This window comes from Mesoplodon mirus (assembly GCF_964341445.2).
Source record: "Mesoplodon mirus genome assembly, chromosome: 2".
NCBI lineage: Eukaryota > Metazoa > Chordata > Mammalia > Artiodactyla > Ziphiidae > Mesoplodon > Mesoplodon mirus.
The window spans coordinates 49,787,694-49,802,708 of NC_138977.1; the positions used below are offsets into that span (position 1 = coordinate 49,787,694).

The 15,015-nt window shown below is 35.6% G+C and overlaps 1 protein-coding gene across 1 annotated transcript in view; it reads right to left on the reverse strand.

Annotated features, from left to right (window-relative positions):
- The window catches only part of NPFFR2 (neuropeptide FF receptor 2), a gene marked incomplete at both ends in the record, with an annotated part of 74,707 nt that overhangs the window by 9,969 nt on the left and 49,723 nt on the right, over positions 1–15,015 (reverse strand).

Genomic DNA, 15,015 nt, shown 5'->3' on the forward strand with positions numbered 1-15,015 from the left:
CAGGCCCAGCGGCCATGGCTCACGGGCCCAGCCGCTCCGCGGCATGCGGGATCTCCCCGCACCGGGGCACGAACCCATGTCCCCTGCATCGGCAGGCGAACTCTCAACCACTGCGCCACCAGGGAAGCCCCCAGATTTTTTTTTTTTATAGTCTGGAAAAAATGCTTCCATATTATTGTCTGAATTCAACTATATAGAATAAAACCAGATGACATAGCTTAAGCTCTTCTTATAAGTTCACAATAGTAATAGGTCATATACTGGCTAGAAATGATATTATTTTACCCCAAATAGTTATATCTTCCAAATTTCAATTAGGAAAGAAACCATAAAGACTCTAATTTATTAGGTTTAAATATACTGTAATATACTGTCTCACACATATCATAGAAAGAATTGATCATCTGAAAGAACAGTCTATATTCTTTATTCTTGTATCAGTGACTCATTAAAGGGACCAAGTTGGCAATTGTGATCAAGCATTGTCTACTTAGACTGTCAGACACACCAAAGCCAACTATGGCCAGCACTCTCCATTTTTGTCATCCTTCTCTCTTTGGGCTTTCTCCTATTGCCTCTATTATTATTTACTGTATTCTTCATGTTTTCCTTTTAATTTCCGTATATTTATACAAGGAAGGACTTAAGGACAGGAAGGTGGCAGTATTTACTTCTATCTATGTTGGATTATCTAATCTAAATTCTGATGATTATCATTAAAAGGTATTACAGTTATTAAGTAACTAATTTAATAATTCTGAACCGAGTAAATTAAATGCAAGCAGTTATGACAACTTAGATTGCTAAAATAACTGAAGAGGAGAGACAGAGAAAACAGCAAGAACAAAAATGTTGTAAACACACATGCTCAAACTAGGGGTGAATCAATGGCAATAACTACAAGACATATAGTAATACCACCTAATATTTCAATTTTCAAAGCACTTTCAAATATATCACCCTAGGACACCAGCATCATGGAAGCATAAAATTTTCCACCCCCTTTTAACAACTAAAATTTGGCATCCATTCATGAACAAAAGTGCCTCTGTGGGAGCTGTGGGATCCAGCACCAAATGCCAAGGGATTCCGGAGGAGTCTCGCCCTCCTGTGCATTGCTTAATAGGCAGACAGACTTCATATGGGGCTTTGGAAGCAGCAGGAGCCCAGGAACTGGCTCCAGCTCTTCTCAGCCACAGTCTTGGAAAACGTGCATACTGATGATATGGGAAGACACTACAGAAGGGAGAGCTTTTGTAGAAGTCCAGGCTGAAGAGAGATTCCAGCACTCCTTTGGATCAAAAAGAGTTTGGAAGCATCAGAGAGGGTAAGAGGAGCTTTGCCAGCATCACCCTCCCGTCTGGTGCTGATTAACAGCCAACATTGGGAGAGAACCCTTGAACTTCTTTTCTCTGGAGAAAGAAGATTGGATTGTCATTAATCTGTAGTGTTAAAAAAAAAAAAAAAAGACACACTGCCCTGAGTGATACTGTAAGTTTCACTAATGTACCATGTGTCAAATGTTACATAAACCTCTGTCACAGCTAAATGGTGTAATAGAGTGTAAGTTCAGTGATATAATTAAATGAAAATCAGATGTATGTAAATGATGCTCCCCGAGATAAAGAAATGCTTTACAAAGCTGAGTTGAAACCTCTGATTAATATAAAACATGTTAAACTGGATTTTCCAGAGGAGGAAGTGAAGTTGACTTTAGAAACATTGCACATTCAATTAACTGTTTCCATTAAATCATATCAGAAGGTTCAAATAACTGTGCACAATTGAAGGTATCAGTAATTGAGATGGCAAAAGGATACCAAAAGAGCTTGAAAGAGTTACGGTCATTGTGAACATGATTTATTCCTACTCCTCATTGGGTATTTCAAATCTTGGTGGTCATCAAGGTATTAGAAACATTATTCTTTGTTTAAAATATTAAAAAAGGTAGTCAGACAAATAATAATAACTTTAGAATTTTGTGGCAAAGAAATAGTAACTGAGGTCAGAGAGTGAACTGATTGAAGGTGTTGAAGAAGCTGGCTGGTAATCCACTTTCTCCCAAAACATTGGGAGAAAGCCCCCAGAGAAAGAAAAGAAGGCTGATGATTCAGACTAATGTTCTTCTGGATGTAATAAATGGACCTCCAGGTAGAGTAATGCTATTTTCTAAGATGATGGCCTTTGAAGAGGTATGACTCCCTAGAAAATGTCATGTAAGCTGAGATATAAAATGGAGATATTTCGTGGACTGAACACTCACTCTGCTGTGATAGGTGATACCACAAAACCTAACTTAGAGACCTCATCTTTTACTCTGGGCCAGAGAATGAGCATCTAATGCAGGAAGAGGGGTCCTAAAGAGCCACCTTCAGTGTCCCAGACCTTCTTTGATTAGTCCCTTTAATTGTTTTATATCTTTGAAATTATTAGTAAGTCATGAAAATGAGTAAGATCTCTGATTTCAAGAAAAGTAATTCAGGTTTTAGCTATAAAATACAATATGCACAGAGAATTGAATAACCTTTCAGGGCCTTACATCTAGAAATGTGCAATCTAATATTTCAGTCTATATCCTACTGGCATTTATACTATTTTTACATAAATGTCCTGGGGAGCATGATAATATTATTTTTAAGGAGGTAACACCTTCTACTAGGATGAGAACTGTTTCACTTAGAAAAATACTTGAAGGAGTTCTCTTCGTGTGAGAAGGCAACTGTCCCAATAAAACCTTACCCTCCAGGTCATAATGACATTGAGTAGAATACTCCAAGATAGAGTTAAGTACTTTATTATCCTTAAGTTTTTTATTACCTTAAGTACTTTATTACCTTTGAGTATTTTAATATCACCTCTGTGCTGGGAACTATGCTAATTGCTTTATGTGTCATTTAATCTTTCCAGTATGAGGTAGCTACTAACTATATCTCAATTTAATATATAAGGAAAGTAAGACAGGAAAATGTTAAGTAACCTGACCCAGGTTCCACAGCTAATAACTGGAAAAGTTGGGAAACATATAGAGAGAGTCTCCTAAAAGTAGAGGGTCAGCAACATAGCTGAGGGGGTAGGCCACTTGAGAGTTGGAAACTCATCAGAAAAAGGTTCAGTGAGATGAATATGACCAAGCAACTTCTAGAATCTATCATGTCTAATATTTAATTTTAAACTAACTTTTGTACTACTCCCTGCCTACAACCCCAAATTGTCAGTGAGTCTATTAAGTATAACTGCCTTTGCGGGAGATATTTTTCAATCATCAAGGGAAATGCTCTAATGTTTGGGTTAGTGTAGGGCAGAGAGAAAAGAGCAGCTATAAAGGAAAAGATAGGAACAGGATTGCATCATATATGTCCAGAGAAATCCTGGAGATACTGGGAGGGGGAGACAGGTGGATTCTGGATCTCCAAAGCACGTGGGATGGAGACAATTTTATTTGAATATAACAGCTACATTGAACAAGCATAAATTGTGAGATGCAATGTAAAAGCAACTGTATTTGTTTTCTGCTGACCCTTTAATTTTATTATTTGAGGCTAATTTCCCCATTGCCTCTGGGTAAAATTTGGAAGAAGTCTTAATACTTTCGAATCATTTTCTGATGATAAAAAGCAGCATAGTTCTTAATATAGCCAGATGAGTATAATAAACAAACTTTTAAATTTCCACCAAGGATGCCTCCTTGTCTGCTCTCTTTGCTGACCTGCTCTAGCACATCTCCACCTCCATCTTGTCAATCTCAGTTTCCATCCTTGAGAGTTGTAGATAGACAAGGTTAGGGAGATGGAAAGGAGCAGGAAAAGTCTCACTTTTCTTTCTAGGGTTGCCCTGAGGTGTTCCTTGGACTGGACCAAGTTTTAAAGCTGACCCTTACTTCTGTGGGCACTTTCTTGGGCTCTTCAGAGACACAAACTATTGCCATGGATCTCTCATCAATAGTCCTCTTCATGTGAGGAAATTCATCTCTGGTGGCTGCTGGCTCTTTTCTCAGCCTCGAGAAATCCTACAGTTCACCCTGCTGTAGAGCATCAGAGTGAACCATGGTTCAGGTGTGTCAATCACCTCAGCCCACAGTTAACACTCATGCATCTTTTGTCCAGAAAGACTCTAGAAGTGGAAGCTGGCCAGTGCCACCAACTCCGTCATTCCACCATCAGTAAAATAACCAGCCAGCCAGGTCCAGGCACTTTGGATCTAGTCTCCGGTGTAAGGCAGACTCAAGTCCGCTGTCTTCTCTGAAACATTAGGTGCATCTGTTAAACTCTCTGTGTGTCTCCTTTAGTCCCTTTTCTAAGCATGAATTGAGGGGCAAGCAACCCCACTCCTCCATCCTGCAAGTAGATGACTCAACACACCTCAACAAACCTCTCTCCCTATCTTCTTCTGATATCAAGTTCTGGGCCTGTTTATCTCCTCAACCTGAGAATAAATGTTTCTCCTGATCCTCCTTTACAAGTCTGCATGGTGGTCCCATATAATCACCTTGGGATTTTTGGCTGAAACTAAAACCGGAACAGTTCCATTTTAACATTCTGTTATGTAATTATCAGAAGGATAAACCCCAAAGGCCTGAGGATTTGCGAATATCCTAGCAAGTGGCACTCATGTTACTTAAAAGTTTCAAAATTGGAATTGTATTAAAAAGATATATTTGTATTCTTTTTGATATATAGGAAAGTTAAAAGAATAAATCCTGAGTTCTCATTACAAGAGGTTTTTTCTTTCTTTTTGTTGTATCTTTATGAGATGATGGAGGTTAACTAAATCTACTATGGGAATTATTTCACAAGATATATATATCAAACCATCATATTGTACACTGTAAGCCTTATATGGTGATATATGTCAATTATTTTCCAGTATAACTAGGGGGATAAAAGGATACACTGTATTTGTTCCTGTCAAGAAATATTCTTTCCAAGAATGATTTTTCATTGATGACTATGGATCTTTGCAAGATATACTAAAATTTATTTAAACTATCACCTAGTGTTGGACAATTAGACAATTTCCAACTTTTTTGGTGTTAAAGCAATATTTTGATATTTTATCTTTGCTTCTATTCATTAGCATTTTCTAGAATACTCCTAGAATGGGAATTAACACATCAAAAGGTATGATCATTTTTCTGCTTGATAGATTTTGATAACTGTCTACTAGAAAGTTGGTCTTAATTCACATTTATTCCGGCTGTGTTTAAAAAGGCTTGTTTGTTCTCTCTTACCAGTAGTAGGCACTAAAATTCCCACCACTTTTTTTTTTTTTTAAGAAGATGTTGGGGGTAGGAGTTTATTAATTAATTTATTTATTTTTGCTGTGTTGGGTCTTCGTTTCTGTGCAAGGGCTTTCTCTAGTTGTGTCAAGTGGGGGCCACTCTTCATCGCGGTGTGCGGGCCTCTCACTATAGCGGCCTCTCTTGTTGCGGAGCACAGGCTCCAGACGCGCAGGCTCAGTAGTTGTGGCTCACGGGCCTAGTTGCTCCGTGGCATGTGGGATCCTCCCAGACCAGGGCTCGAACCTGTGTCCCCTGCATTAGCAGGCAGATTCTCAACCACTGTGCCACCAGGGAAGCCCCCCACCACTTCTTTTTAAGCTTTGCCAACTTACCATTTTTAAAAATGGTTAATTTCTTATTTAAATATCATTTAAGTACTTTAAGTACTAATGAAGTTGAACTTTGTTGCAGAATTTGGAATTTTTATTTTTTTAAGTGATTGTTTATTTCTTTTGTCTTTTTTCATATTGAAGTGTTCATTTTTTGGTTCATAAGATCTTTCTTAATAGGAATTTTATCCTTTGTTAAATATGTTTCACATATTATTTCCAGTTAGCAATTTGCAATTTAATTTTTACAGTGCTTTTAGGTTAAAAATAAAAATATGTATGTTTATGTAGTAATAGATCATATTTTTTCTTTGTATTTTCTCTAAAATAATTTTTTCTGTAAACATGTATGTATTCACATATATTTTATACTATTTAAAGTAGTTTTTATGCTTTATAATTTTAATTATATATTTCTTCTATATTATTCATTTTAAAAATCCATTTAAAATGAAAATGGTATTATCTCACATCTGAGTTTTAACTAAAGTTCCTTCATATTATGACTTAGCATTACTCAAATGAATGTGCTCAATTGTATCCCACAGAAATCTGGCTGCTTTTTATTTACTTTCTGAACAGCTAAATTTACTTGCCAAAGTATATATATTGTGTTGAAAATTAAGTGAAAGTTTTTCAGATATGTCAATTATACATCCCTTAAAAATATTAAATATAAATCATACCACATATAGTGTCAGTACTTCATACACTTCTAAAAGCTAACATAAAATTTGCCATTGTACTACAATTGTTTAAAATTCTATGTTCCTAATCACTGATCCTTAAATATTTAGACTACAGAAAGATAACAGATTTCCCAAGAATATGAAAAAGAATGATTATATGTATGTGTATCACTGAATCATTACATTATACACCTGAAACTAACACAACATTGTAAATCAACTATACTCCAATAAAAATGTTTTAAATGTAATAAAATATAAGAAGGGGGAGAGAACAAACCGTAGCAACAGAACTTATAAAATAGAAACAAACATACACACACTAGAGCAACAACAACAACAAAAAAAGATAACAGATTTCCCAATTTCTTGTGGCACCTAACAATACCCTATGTATGTATTCATTGCATATAAAACCTTCTTTAACTTGAATATCCCCTTGATGTTAGTAGCACACTTCTGGTTTTATGCCTGCAACCCTTTTGAAGAAAGAAGTGATTTCCAAGAGTTAATGATACCCATATCTTCTGGAAATACCAAATAAAGACAAGCACAAGAAAAGCATGAAGGGGAGAAACTAGTCTGGAGTCATACCTTAACATGGAAATTCCAATTGGTCCTAGGCATCCCCAGCCCACTTTATTCCACTCCCAGCTATATGTGCTTTGGGGTTTATGAGGTTTCCATCTTGGATGATTTGAGTGTAAAGTGAGCACAGGAGTATTTAAACTAGGTAGTTTACCACTCTTCAGAAATGTATTAAAACATTTTACATTTTCAACCAGGGATTTCACCGTATATCATTTTACATCTGGAACCATGTAAAACCTGAAACTAAGTAAATGTACTCAAAGACTTGTACTGTTGACCCAGTTAATAAATAAAAACCATAAAAAAAAGCCTTGTAAGCCTTTATGAAAAAGAGATAGCTGTACTATGGGTATCCTAGAAGCTTCAAGAAATTGAGATCCTCCTACTTATTATGAAACAGGGTCCCATGCCTGAAAAAAATGAAAAAAAAAAAAGCCAAAAGTAACAGACTTATCATCAAGAGGAGCCTAGGACTGATGGGGCACACTAAGAGCTTTTGTTCTTATGGTAGCTTGTCTACTTCCTGTGTAGGAATGTTTTACCATCCACAGAAATGGAGAGAATTAAATGCAGCTGAAGGCTCAGGTGGCTGAAGCAGAGATCCAGCTGAGCAGAAACAAGACTTTGCTATTTACTCCATCATAGTTTTTACCTTTCCAAGACCTCTTCATTGCCAGGGAGCCACAGTTAAACTGTTCATTATATATTCCACCAACAATGCCAATCCTCAAAAACATTATCACCTTTAGAGATTACTGCTATTTTTCTTAGAACACATGATCAGATCAACATTTGCTATTTAGGGTAGCTTTTGATTGGGTCTGCTTTAATTTCTCATATTACATGAGATGTGTTTCTTGAATGACTTCTGATAAGATTCATTTGGAAAGTTTATTTTTTTCTGATGAAGACAAATCAACACAAATTATTAATGGGTAATATTTTCTATTAGTACAGTTTAGAAATGGCATGGCACTATAACTTAGTGTCTCTTTGTATTTCCTTAAAGTCAAGGCTTCACAGGATTTCTCTTTCACTATAAACAATTCTTAGATTTTAATTTAGTAATTGAGGGGCTCAATGAAATGGTCTTTTTAATTTTCAAAATAGTCGAGAAGGCTCCCTAAACAGTTTTTATGAATCACATTATAGAACTGGCTCTAAAAGCAAGGCAACTCTTAACAAATCCTTTGTGTTTGCATCTTCTAAGTTGGTCTCAGCCTATAATCTCTCCTCGTTCATCTATCCTTTATATTAAGTTGTAATTATAGTAATATAGTTTAGTAATTTCCTAAAATAGAATATTTTTTGTGTTTTCCTACTCTTTAGCATTCTTCAAAGGCTTCTCACTCCTACCAAGTGAAGTCCAAACTCATTAATCTGACATTCAAGTTCCTTCACAAACTAAACCCAGTGGATCTCATCACCCTTACCTTCAATTCTCAATAGTCAGGTTATTCCACTAGTGGAACTAAAGGACTCAAATAGCTAAGGAGAATGAACCCATACCCATTAAATTTGTGGGAGTAGCTTAAACACTTAACAGATGACTTATAAGTTTTCACTTCACAATATATCTGAATTTTTCAAAAACAAACATCATACTTTAAATTAATTACTCCTGTAAAAATGTAATATTTCAGGAAAGTATGCTGCATGTCTTGTGGCTTCGTGGAACTCGTGGCTAACAGCCTTACTCATGAGTATCCCAGTTGGAGAATATATGTACAGTTCTCCTCAAGAGGAACATTCCACTCCAGCTAACTTTTTTCCCACACATTGTTCCTTGAGGGTGTCTTAGGGTTTTCCACTTCTTTGCCTTTGTACATGTTTTTACCCATTTTTAAATCTTTACCCAGGGACATGTCCCTTTTGCTCTGTCTTCTTTAAACTCACAGCATAAATCTTATCTAGGAAATTTTCATTGACTAACCTAGTGTGAAATATATATTCTTCCCCCAAATCCCTAAATCACCTTAATTTTATGCCATGTATTTATTGTAAGTCCTTGACTATCACGATATTTCTTATATCATATTGTATATAAGCTGTTTAAATATCTTACTTATGTATAGCCTTGTTTAATTATCTTATGTACCTATACCCAATTCCTCTAATTTAAATGTTATTGCCTTGAGGGAAAAATGTATTGTAAATATCTGTCTCCCCTGAGGATCTACTCTATTCTCCTCTAGTCCTTTTTACAGATTGGGTATTTAACATAAATATGTTTATTTTGACTTTATCTTTGGAATCTTAGATTTCATGGGACTAAGTATATCTTTATCAAGAATTAATGTACAAAAGTCAGTGAATTGCATGGTATGTGAATTATCTCAATAAATTTGTTAAAATGAAGTAATGTGCAGAACAAAGAGATTTTTGTGACAAAGTATTTAATTTTTCTTAATGGAACTTTATTATTTAATGTATAGATAAGTGGAAGTAGAACAGATATTACTTCTTCCTCTAAAGAAAACTAGCTCTTAAAAACTGTTTTCAAATAATTATATTTTAGCAACTGGATACTGTCATTGACAAGAAAATGGAATCATTTATCTCAATATGAAGTTATGAAAAGGGAAAATGCATAGAATGCATAGGAAGATACTTCTCAGACCTCTGAGTTCTGCCTAGATTGTTGAAAATAACAGCCGTAAAGTAAACCATCTTGCCAGTAGTTTTCTAACAACACTTAGGAAATTTCTGAAGTCTACATCACGTCCCATTCTTTGATCTTTGATGTATTCAGTTACAGCGTAACTACCTTTTTGTTCAGATGCCATATTTTATTACACTTGCCAAACAAATTCAAGAAATTATATTAATAGGAAACCTCCTTTCCACAAGTCAATATCCTAATAGTGATATGCAAAAGAAAAAAAAACAAGCAAACCTTCCTATCCTATCTGAGCTTAAAGATGACAAACAAATTGGGAAAAAAATGATACTGTTACTATCATTATTGTTTTTGTAACATTACTATTATCATTGTTATCATTATCATTATTATAGAGAGGAATTTTCTAAAAGCTAGAATTTTATTGAGTCCCATATTAGCTGCTTTACATTTATTATTTCAGTTAATCATCCCAGCAACTCTGAAATTCATGTACATTATCCCTATTTCATAAACGAAAAGACTGAAAATTCAAAAGATTAAGTAACGTATTCATCATCATACAGAAAATAAGCAACAAAGCCAAAGTTTGAATTCAAGTTTGAATGCAAAGTCTATACAGTTTTATTATCAGTTCTTAAGTTATGAACTCAGTTCTTGAGTTACTGATTCATCTTGGTTTGAAGTAACCAATTTCCTCACTTGTAAAATATGAATATTTTACGGATAATGAAAAACTTAATTTTTGAAGCACAGAATATTGAATATTGAAAATACATTATCTGAGCAGCAGTAGAATTATCAAATATTAAGTTAGATATCAAATTTATATACTGTGGAAATGAATAAAGGAAAGCCCCATTCAAAATGGAATTGGAAAGCCCTGAAGGAAGAGTGCTCACACATGTACCACACATGCACCACTCGTACCACCTGTGGCAGCATACTTTACATACCCCAGCAGGAAGAATCTTACTTTATATACCCCAGCAGGAAGAAGGAAGATTTTCTCGACGCTTAGCAACAACCCAGCCAATGAGAAACTGCTGCAACTCAACCAATGAGAAGCTGCCACAACCCCGAATTCTTGCTCTTCTCCAGCGAACTTTCATTCAAACTACCCCTCCCAACTTCCTCCTTCCCTCTACAAAAGAACGCTCTCCGTTTTGTGCTCCAGACTTGCCTATGGTTAGCCAGAGTTTGTCCCAAATTGCAAATCCTCTACTATTCCTGAATAAACTTGATTTTGCTGGCTAAACCACTTACCTTTTTATTATAAAGGTTGGCAATATCAAGTATGAAATTAGAATTTAAACATAAATAACCTAAAATTATTTTTAGGGATCAAAATATTTCAGAATTTCTGAAGGAAATTCAGGCGTTTAGGTCTGTGTTAAGACTACTAACATTTATTTATATGTGCAAGCATGTGGAGTGAAATGGTGAAATGGGGCATCTGGTTCCATCTTATCCCAGATTCTGGCTCTCATTAAATTATCTGTTCCTTTTTGCCTTCTTGGCCTCTCCCCTCTAAGTTTTCAAAGTACACTTATGTTAGACTATTTGATCTGGGATGATGTTGGGGAATTGCAGCAGAGCCAGAAATGGACACAACCTTAAATTGAATGTTAGATAGCATTTTCCTTAAATTCCCCAGCCATACCTACCATAATAAAAGGTTTTGCTGGGGAAATTTATTTTAACCTCAACTGGTGGGAACTTCTCTTACCCTCCCCATTCATTCCCTTCAATTTTCTCTCTTCCAGGAATCCTAGCCATCTGCTTCCAGAAAGCAAACAAATGCCCTTTTATCCTCAGCCTAGGGAAAAATCTCAAATTTTTGTTCTTCAGAAAGTTAATTTATTTCTCTGACTTTTCTAGATCCTTTAGAGGGGTTTCACCTGTCACAACTGAATAAAGATTACCTAAATAAGAGAATAATTTACTAATGCTTAAATCCAAGCAACCTAAATAACCAGCAAAATTTCAAGTTTTGGTTTGCTTTTCCTAGATTATATTTTTAGCCAAGTCTGTCTGCTCCTGCAACAATCTCTATAAGTAGAAAGTAGTAGAAAGTCATATTAGCTGTCTTTCCAGGAGAAACACCAAGGGCCATGGAAACTTTTTTGAATGTTATTTTGTTTTAATTTTTCTTTCCAGTGCATTAGTAACAGCAGCAAACAATAAGGCTTTTAGTGAAGCAATTCACAGACTCTCTAGTGGTTCTTAAACACATTTCTAGCAAGCTGCTGTGTGGACCACAACTCATATTTTTCAATGCTCAGAAGTTAGTGTTAAAAATTGAACTACCAGCTGTCATGTATCTTCAGGGCACACCCCACACATCAAAATACTCATGTACATCACTGAAATATTAGCATGAAATAGCCTCTCAACTGCAGTAGGTGTTTCTGATGGAGTCTAACATTCTATTAATGCTTCACTGTTTTTTAAAAAGTTTTGTTTCCTTTTTTCTCTCAATATTTCTAAGAATATTTATAAGGAAATTACAGACTTCTAAAATAATTACTAATCTTCTTGTCTTTAAATATGAATATCAAAGTTCATCAACAGTTTAGTCATTTAAAATATATATATTTTTGTTCCCACAGGATACATAACTTTTTGAAGCCCTGTGTCATCTTACACTGTTTATATTCAACTGAATCTCTACCAATAATCAGTTTTCTTTTTATTCTGCATTAGCAATAAATTGTTAATATTCTTTCAAAATTTTTCTTTAAGAGGATCCATTTTTGAAGAATTGCATACAATATGAGTAATGTGATTGTAAAGTATTTTGAATACTAAACAGAACTAATACAATCCATCAATTTCAACTTTTTCTGTTATATAGTTTAAAATGTTCAAGTATCCAATAAAAATATATAAAAAATAGATTAAATATATCTCAGCTATGAAAAAGAAAATGTTCAAATAAATAGACATAAGATTATTTTCTTATAATCAGGAAAAAAATCAGAACAAAAACTCATGTAGATATATGTAGATTACTTCTCTGTATCTGAATTTCCAGAATACCCTTACCTAATTAAGATCTATTTTTTAATGGTCAGTTTATCAGCTCACATGCTAAGAGGCCTCAGTAGAACATTACAGGTGGCAAGAATAGCTTAAAATAATGTAGCCTGCCTACAGTCAGACTGACAGAAATAGAGTTGTTAATGACATCTGTGTTCCAAACCATCAGAACTATTTACTTAGAAGACTTTGAGGGCTTCAAAAAGCTGAAACGTTTTCCATATTGCAAAACAAAAGGGGTCTAAATCTTTGTATCCTGTCTAAGCTAGTTCATTCACTATTTTAAAAAATACTTTTAGCCTTCAGCAGAGAGCAATGATTGATACTTTGATCACTAAGCATGTAACAGGTGATACCAAGGAAAAGACATTTATTTTACACTTACTATGTCTTGGTACTCAGTAATTCTCTATGCATTATTTCACATAAAGAATGTTCACAAGGGGGCTTCCCTGGTGGCACAGTGGTTGAGGGTCCACCTGCCAATGCGGGGACACAGGTTCAAGCCCTGGTCCGGGAGGATCCCACGTGCCACAGAGCGGCTAAGCCCGAGCGCCACAGCTGCTGAGCCTGGGCTCTAGACCCGGCACGCTGGGAGCCTGTGCTCTGCAAGGGGAGAGGCCACTGCGATGAGGGGCCCACGCACCACAGTGAGGAGTGGCCCCTGCTCACCGCACCTGGGGAGGGCCCACATGCAGCAACAAAGACCCAACTCAGCCATAAATAAATAAATAAATAAATAAATCTATTTTAAAAAGAAAAAGCATGTTCACAAGGACCCTGTGGGGCACACTGATGACCAACAGTCATTATTGAGCATCTTCTCAGTATGTATCATGCAAGACAGACACAGCTCCTGCCCTCTTCCTGTTTATAAGATGAGGAAATCCATCCTTCTACCCCATTCTTTCCTCTCTTAGATTTTGGCTTGCTATGACAATATGCATATATGTCTTAACTGGTAGTCTCAGGAATTACCAAAATGTCATGTGATTTTTGCCCATTCATGTCATTTCAAAATTTTAGTTTTCTCTACTAAGACATCATGTATTATGGAGAGGGGTGGAAGGGTAGTCATTGTAAGGCGGTTCAGAGGCTTTCTGTTTTAATTAGATAGCAATTAACAACTCTTTACATCTAAATTGTCTCCCAGATCTAATTCACTGAACCTGACATAATTCAGTTGCTCTTCTTAATCAGTAATTATGTCAATAAAAAGTGAAAAAATGTAATAGAACATCATTTGCCCAGGCAAATATGCAGAAACAAATCTAAAATTGAAACATATTTTATTCTGTGATAATCGCAACATGACATATATTTAGTTGAACAAAAGAAAAAAAATAGATTAGGGCATGTAACGGAAAGGGAGGAGAGTAAAAAAAAAATGCTGGGAATAAAACCCAAACAACCTCATGGCTAAATCTTGAAATGCAAAATATGAAAAAGCAAAAATCCAAGTTATTGATCCTTTGTCCCAATAGACTTTCTTTCCTCCTCTTTCATAGTTGAAGATGATTTAGTTTCCTGGAAGTTTGAGATACCAATGACATAAATTAAGCTGGGAGCAAACAATAATAATAATTCTATGTTTGGCTGAGGGCCATCCTATTGAAGTAGTATTGGGAGTACAGTTCTTTTCTGAAAACAACCACTCATTTGCTACGATAGACAGCGTCAGCCAGTCTCTCACCCACTAAGTCTGTGTCTTTAGTCTCCAACTCATGGTGGATTTCTTAAATTCCCTCTTACCTCCATCCCACTCGCTGACTAGGCTTGGTAGGAATACCCCTGTCTCCTGCTTATGAAGTGTGTATGTTATAGTAGTAGTCTGGGTAAACCTTAGGCAAGGGAAAATGCTATAGTCCTTCTCTAATTTTCTCCAACAAAATACCCTCTCCAAGTGTTCACTGAACTCTTGGCCTCTCTAAATTTTTTCAGAGGTGGGTAGTGGGAAGTCAGCTAAGAATTACTAAATCAATTATTAGCCTTCTCCTTTGTATGTCCTAGTCAGGTGGTATATCAGTAAGGGTTCATCCAGGAAGGAAGAACCATATGGGACATGGGATTATTATAGGAATTATACTTTACACCAGAGGTCAACAAATTTTCTGTAAAAAACCAGAGAGTAAATATTTTTGGCTTTGTGTGCCAAAAGTTCCCTGTAATAAACTACTCAACTCTGTTGTATAGTACAAAACAGCTGTAGACAATACATAAACAAATAAGCATAGCTATGTTCTAATAGAACTTTATCTTTTTAAAAAAAACAAACAGGCAGTAGTAGTTTGCCCATCCCTGCTGTCTGCTCTTGACTCCTAGTGTATTTTTCATTTCAATTATTGTATTCTTCATCTCTGGTTGCTCTATATTTTCTAACTCTTTGTTTAAAACTTCTGCTCTGCATATCCATTCTCTTGAGTTCTTTCATCATCTTTACGATCATTTTACTCTGAACTCTTTGTC